The sequence below is a fragment of the Arachis stenosperma genome, chromosome 5 (assembly GCF_014773155.1).
Source record: "Arachis stenosperma cultivar V10309 chromosome 5, arast.V10309.gnm1.PFL2, whole genome shotgun sequence".
Lineage (NCBI taxonomy): Eukaryota > Viridiplantae > Streptophyta > Magnoliopsida > Fabales > Fabaceae > Arachis > Arachis stenosperma.
The window spans coordinates 71,323,613-71,330,827 of NC_080381.1; the positions used below are offsets into that span (position 1 = coordinate 71,323,613).

At 40.4% G+C, this 7,215-nt stretch overlaps 1 non-coding gene across 1 annotated transcript; it reads left to right on the forward strand.

The window, feature by feature from the left end:
* The first annotated feature begins 1,692 nt into the window (after nucleotides 1-1,692).
* LOC130983724 (small nucleolar RNA R71) lies at nucleotides 1,693-1,800 on the forward strand. The gene has a single exon (XR_009087702.1). It is a non-coding gene; the product is annotated as a small nucleolar RNA R71 (small nucleolar RNA).
* The last annotated feature ends 5,415 nt before the right edge of the window (nucleotides 1,801-7,215 follow it).

The window sequence follows — 7,215 nt, forward strand, 5'->3', positions numbered from 1 at the left end:
CCTCACAAATGATCAGAGCAATGTGGGAACCTCCCAACACCAAACTTAGAGTTTTGAATGTGGGGGTTTAACACCAAACTTAGAGTTTGGTTGTGGCCTCCCAACACCAAACTTAGAGTTTGACTGTGGGGGCTCTGTTTGTCTCTGAATTAGGAGAAGCTCTTCATGCTTCCTCTCCATGGTGACAGAGGGATATCCTTGAGCCTTAAACACAAAGGATTCTTCATTCACTTGAATGATTAGTTCACTTCTATCAACATCAATCACAGCCTTTGCTGTGGCTAGGAAGGGTCTGCCAAGGATGATGGATTCATCCATGCACTTCCCAGTCTCTAGGACTATGAAATCAGTAGGGATGTAATGGTCTTCAACTTTTACCAAAACATTCTCTACAAGTCCATGAGCTTGTTTTCTTGAGTTGTCTGCCATCTCCAATGAGATTCTTGCAGCTTGTACCTCAAAGATCCCTAGCTTCTCCATTACAGAGAGAGGCATGAGGTTCACACTTGACCCTAAGTCACACAGGGCCTTCTTGAAGGTCATGGTGCCTATGGTACAAGGTATTGAAAACTTCCCAGGATCTTGTCTCTTTTGAGGTAATTTCTGCCTAGACAAGTCATCCAGTTCTTTGGTGAGCAAGGGAGGTTCATCTTCCCAAGTCTCATTTCCAAATAACTTGTTATTTAGCTTCATGATTGCTCCAAGATATTTAGCAACTTGCTCTTCAGTGACATACTCATCCTCTTCAGAGGAAGAATACTCATCAGAGCTCATGAAAGGCAGAAGTAAGTCCAATGGAATCTCTATGGTCTCATTTTGAGCCTCAGATTCCCATGGTTCCTCATTGGGGAACTCAGAGGAGGCTGGTGCACGCCCATTGAGGTCTTCCTCAGTGGCGTCCACCTCCTCTCTTTCCTCTCCATATTCGGCCATGGTTATGGCTTTGCACTCTCCTTTTGGATTTTCTTCTGTATTACTTGGGAGAGTACTAGGAGGGAGTTCAGTAATTTTCTTGCTCAGCTGTCCCACTTGTCCTTCCAAATTTCTGATGGAGGACCTTGTTTCATTCATAAAACTTTGAGTGGTTTTGATTAGATCAGAGACCATTGTTGCTAAGTCAGAGGTATTCTACTTAGAACTCTCTGTCTGTTGCTGAGAAGATGATGGAAAAGGCTTGTTATTGCCAAGCCTGTTTCTTCCACCATTATTGTTATTGAAACCTTGTTGAGGTCTCTCTTGATTCTTCCATGAGAAATTTGGGTGATTTCTCCATGAAGAATTATAGGTGTTTCCATAGGGTTCTCCTAGGTAATTCACCTCTTCCATTGAAGGGTTCTCAGGATCATAAGCTTCTTCCTCAGATGAAGCTTCCTTAGTACTGCCAGGTGCATTTTGCATTCCAGACAGACTTTGAGAAATCAAATTGACTTGTTGAGTCAATATCTTGTTCTGAGCCAGTATGGCATTCAGAGTGTCAATCTCAAGGACTCCTTTCTTCTGACTAGTCCCATTGTTCACAGGATTTCTTTTAGAAGTGTACATGAATTGGTTATTTGCAACCATTTCAATTAGCTCTTGAGCCTCTGTAGGCGTCTTCTTCAAATGAAGAGATCCTCCAGCAGAGCTGTCCAAAGACATCTTGGATAGTTCAGAGAGACCATCATAGAAGATACCTATGATGCTCCATTCAGAAAGCATGTCTGAGGGACATCTTCTGATTAATTGTTTGTATCTTTCCCAAGCTTCATAGAGGGATTCTCCATCCTTCTGTCTAAAGGTTTGGACTTCCACTCTAAGCTTACTCCATTTTTGAGGTGGAAAGAACTTTGCCAAGAAGGCATTGACTAGCTTTTCCCAAGAGTCCAGGCTATCTTTAGGTTGTGAGTCCAACCATATTCTAGCTCTGTCTCTTACAACAAAAGGGAATAGCATCAGTCTGTAGACCTCAGGGTCAACCCCATTAGTCTTGACTGTGTCACAGATTTGCAAGAACTCTGCTAAAAACTGATGAGGATCTTCCATTGGAAGTCCATGGAATTTGCAATTCTGTTGCATTAGAGAAACTAATTGAGGCTTAAGCTCAAAGTTGTTTGCTCCAATGGCAGGGATAGAGATGCTTCTCCCATAGAAGTTGGGAGTAGGTGCAGTAAAGTCACCCAGCACCTTCCTTGCATTGTTGGCATTGTTGTTGTTTTCGGCTGCCATGTGTTCTTCTTCTTTGAAGAATTCGGTCAGGTCCTCTAAAGAGAGTTGTGCCTTGGCTTCTCTTAGCTTTCGCTTCAAGGTTCTCTCAGGTTCAGGGTCAGCTTCAACAAGAATGCCTTTGTCTCTGCTCCTACTCATATGAAAGAGAAGAGAAAAAGAAGATGTGGAATCCTCTATGTCACAGTATAGAGATTCCTTGGGGTGTCAGAGGAAAAGAAAAATAGAAGGAAAGAAGTAGAAGAATTCGAACTTGATTAGATAGAGTTCGAATTGCGCATTAAGAAGGAGTAGTACTCCATAAATAGAAGGATGTGGGAGGAGAGGAAGAAGATTTTCGAAAATTCAATTAAAAAGATTTTGAAAACATTTTGAAAAAACACTTAATTGATTTTCGAAAATAAAAAGTAAGAAAGAAATCAAGTGATTTTTGAAAAAGGAATTGGAATTAGAAATCAAAAAGATTTGATTGAAAACTATTTTGAAAAAGATGAGGTTAAGAAGATATGATTAGTTTTAAAGAGAAGTGATTGAGAAGATATGATTTGAAAACAATTTTAAAAGATATGTTTTGAAAACACTTTTAAAAGATTTGATTTTGAAAATTAGTAACTTGCCTAACAAGAAAAGATATGATTCAAACATTAAACCTTTCTCAACAGAAAAGGCAACAAATTTGAGATGTTCAATCAAATCATTAATTGTTAGTAAGTATCTTTGAAAAAGGAAAGAAATTGATTTTGAAAACATTTGATTGAAAAGATATGATTTGAAAAAGATTTGATTTTGAAAAACTTTGAAAACTTGAAAAAAATGGATTTTGAAAACAAAATCTTCCCCCTAGCACCATCCTGGCGTTAAACGCCCAGAATGGTATACATTCTGGCGTTTAACGCCCAAAATGCACCCTTTTTGGGCGTTAAACACCCAACCAGGTACCCTGGCTGGCGTTTAAACGCCAGTCTGTCTTCTTCACTGGGCATTTTGAATGCCCAGCTTTTTCTGTATAATTCCTCTGCGGTATGTTCTGAATCTTCAATTTCTTTGTATTATTGACTTGAAAAGACACAAATTAAAAATATTTTTGGATTTTTAATAATCAAAATGCAACAAGAATCAAATAACAATGCATGCAAGACACCAAACTTAGCAGTTTGTATACTACTGACACTATATGAGACGCATAAACACTCAAGCCAAAAGAATTCAAAGATCAGAGTAAGAAATCATCAAGAATTACTTGAAGATCCTTAGGACACATGAATGAATGCATGCAATTGACACCAAACTTAAGATGAGACACTAGACTTAAGCAAGAAACATCAAATATTTTTGGTTTTTATGATTTTGTAATTTTTTTGGATTTTTTTTTCGAAAATTAAGTGGGAAAAGGTATCAAAATTCTTAATGAGAATTCCAGGAATCAGTGCAATGCTAGTCTAAGACTCCGGTCCAAGAATTAGACATGGCTTCACAGCCAGCCAAGCTTTCAAAGAAAGCTTCGGTCCAAAACACTAGACATGGCCAAAGGCCAGCCAAGCCTTAGCAGATCACTGCTCCAAAAGCAAGATTGATAAAAATCATCAAGCTCTTGTGATGATAAGTTGAAACCTCAGTCCAATGAAATTAGACATGGCTTCTCAACCAGCCAGATTTCAACAAATCATCATGAAACTCTAGGATTCACCTTCAAGAATTTCAAAAAAAAAAATACCTAATCTAAGCAACAAGATGAACCGTCAGTTGTCCATACACGAACAATCCCCGGCAACGGCGCCAAAAACTTGGTGCGCGAAATTGTGAACAATACTTTTCACAACTCTCATAATCCCCAGTCATGAACCCCAAAAACTTGGTGTTCAATCCCATGGCATTACACAACTTCGCACAACTAACCAGCAAGTGCACTGGGTCGTCCAAGTAATACCTTACGTGAGTAAGGGTCGATCCCACGGAGATTGTTGCTATGAAGCAAGCTATGGTCATCTTGTAAATCTCAGTCTGGCAGACTCAAATGGATATGGTGATGAACGAAAATAACATAAAAGATAAAGATAGAGATACTTATGTAATTCATTGGTAGGAACTTCAGATAAGCGCATGAAGATGCCTTCCCTTCCGTCTCTCTGCTTTCCTACTGTCTTCATCCAATCCTTCTTACTCCTTTCCATGGCAAGCTTATGCAAGGGTTTCACCGTTGTCAGCGGCTACCTCCCATCCTCTCATTGGAAATGTTCAACGCACCCTGTCACGGCACGGCTATCCATCTGTCGGTTCTCAATCAGGCCGGAATAGAATCCAGTGATTCTTTTGCGTCTGTCACTAACGCCCCGCCCTCAGGAGTTTGAAGCACGTCACAGTCATTCAATCATTGAATCCTACTCAGAATACCACAGACAAGGTTAGACCTTCCGGATTCTCTTGAATGCCGCCATCAGTTCTCGCCTATACCACGAAGACTCTGATCTCACGGAATGGCTGGCTCGTTTGTCAGGCGAGCACTCGGTTGTCAGGCGATCAACCATGCATCGTGTTATCAGGAATCCAAGAGATATTCACTGGAGCTTTGATTGCTTGTAGAACAAGAATGGTTGTCAGTCACCTTGTTCATGAGTGAGAATGATGATGAGTGTCACGGATCATCACATTCATCAAGTTGAAGAACAAGTGATATCTTGGACAAAGAACAAGTGGAATTGAATAGAAGAACAATAGTAATTGCATTAATACTCGAGGTACAGCAGAGCTCCACACCTTAATCTATGGTGTGTAGAAACTCCACCGTTGAAAATACATAAGCATAAGGTCTAGGCATGGCCGAATGGCCAGCCTCCCAATGATCTAAGATAGCATAAAACGAAGATAGCTACCAAAGTCTACAGATACAATAGTAAAAGGTCCTACTTATAGATAACTAGTAGCCTAAGGTGTACAAAGATGAGTAAATGACATAAAAATCCACTTCCGGGCCCACTTGGTGTGTGCTTGGGCTGAGCAATGAAGCATTTTCGTGTAGAGACTCTCCTTGGAGTTAAACGCCAGCTTTTATGCCAGTTTGGGCGTTTAACTCCCATTTGGGTGCCAGTTCCGGCGTTTAACGCTGGAATTTCTTGAGGTGACTTTGAACGCCGGTTTGGGCCATCAAATCTTGGGCAAAGTATGGACTATCATATATTGCTGGAAAGCCCAGGATGTCTACTTTCCAACGCCGTTGATAGCGTGCCAATTGGGCTTCTGTAGCTCCAGAAAATCCACTTCGAGTGCAGGGAGGTCAGAATCCAACAGCATCTGCAGTCCTTTTGAGTCTCTGGATCAGATTTTTGCTCAGATCCCTCAATTTCAGCCAGAAAATACCTGAAATCACAGAAAAACACACAAACTCATAGTAAAGTCCAGAAAAGTGAATTTTAATTAAAAACTAATAAAAATATACTAAAAACTAACTAAAAGATACTAGAAATATACTAAAAACAATGCCAAAAAGCGTACAAATTATCCGCTCATCAAAAAGCAAAAGAGAAATAGTTAGTGGTTGGCAACATAATCCTCGGTTCATTATGGTTGGAAGCTTAAGGCCTGATTGCAAGGGTTGGTGGTGCACGAAATTGCAATCACACTTTTGCAATCCGCACAACTAACCAGCAAGTGCACTTGGTCGTCCAAGTAATACCTTACGTGAGTAAGGGTCGATCCCACAGAGATTATTGGTTTGAAGCAAGCTATGTTTATTTTATTATTCTTAGTCAGGATTTCAATTAAAATTATCAGTTTGAATTATTAGAAAGATAAAAGAGCGTGAATTAATTACTTGTAATGCAGTAATGGAGAATATGTTGGAGTTTTGGAGATACTTTGTCTTCTGAATTTCTATAATGTAATATTCCATCCATGGAAAAGTGCAAAGTTCCCTCCATGGCAAGCTGTATGTAGGGTGTCACCATTGTCAGTGGCTACCTCCCATCCTCTCAGTGAAAACGGTCCAGATGCTCTGTCACAGCACGGCTAATCAGCTGTTGGTTCTCGATCATGTTCGAATAAGATCCATTGATCCTTTTGCGTTTGTCATCACGCCCAGCAATCGCGAGTTTGAAGCTCGTCACAGCCATTCAATCCTTGAATCCTACTCGGAATACCACAGACAAGGTTTAGACTTTCCGGATCCTCAAGAGTGGCCGCCATCAATCCTAGCTTATACCACGAAGATTCTGATTAAGGAATCTAAGAGAAGCTCATTCAATCTAATGTAGAACGGAGGTGGTTGTCAGGCACACGTTCATGGATTGAGGAAGGTGATGAATGTCACGGAACACACACGTTTGAATGGAAAAATAGAAACAATTGCATTAATTCATCGAGACGCTGCAGAGCTCCTCACCCCCAACAATGGAGTTTAGAGACTCATGCTGCCAAGGAATATAAAATCCAGTTCTATAGACGTCATGAGATACAAAGTAATCCTCTAAAGGTTGTTTAAATAGTAAACTAGTAGCCTAGGTTTACAGAAAATAAGTAAACTAAGATGGATAGTGCAGAAATCCACTTCTGGGGCCCATTTGGTGTGTATTGGGGCTGAGACTTAAGCTTTTCACGTGCCTGGGCTGTTTCTGGAGTTGAACGCCAGGTTGTAACGTGTTTTGGGCGTTGAACTCCAACTTGTAACCTGTTTATGGCGCTGGACGCTAGACTGCAACATGGAACTGGCGTTGAACGCCAGTTTACGTCATCTATCTTCACGCAAAGTATGGACTATTATATATTGCTGGAAAGCCCTGGATGTCTACTTTCCAATCCAATTGAGAGCGAGTCAATTGTACTCCTGTAGCTCTAAAAAATCCATTCCGAGTGCAGGGAGGTCAGGATCCAACAGCATCAGCAGTCCTTTTTCAGCCTAAATCAGATTTTTGCTCGGCTCCCTCAATTTCAGCCAGAAAGTACCTGAAATCACAGAAAAACACACAAACTCATAGTAAAGCCCAGAAATATGATTTTTACCTAAAAACTAATAATATTCTA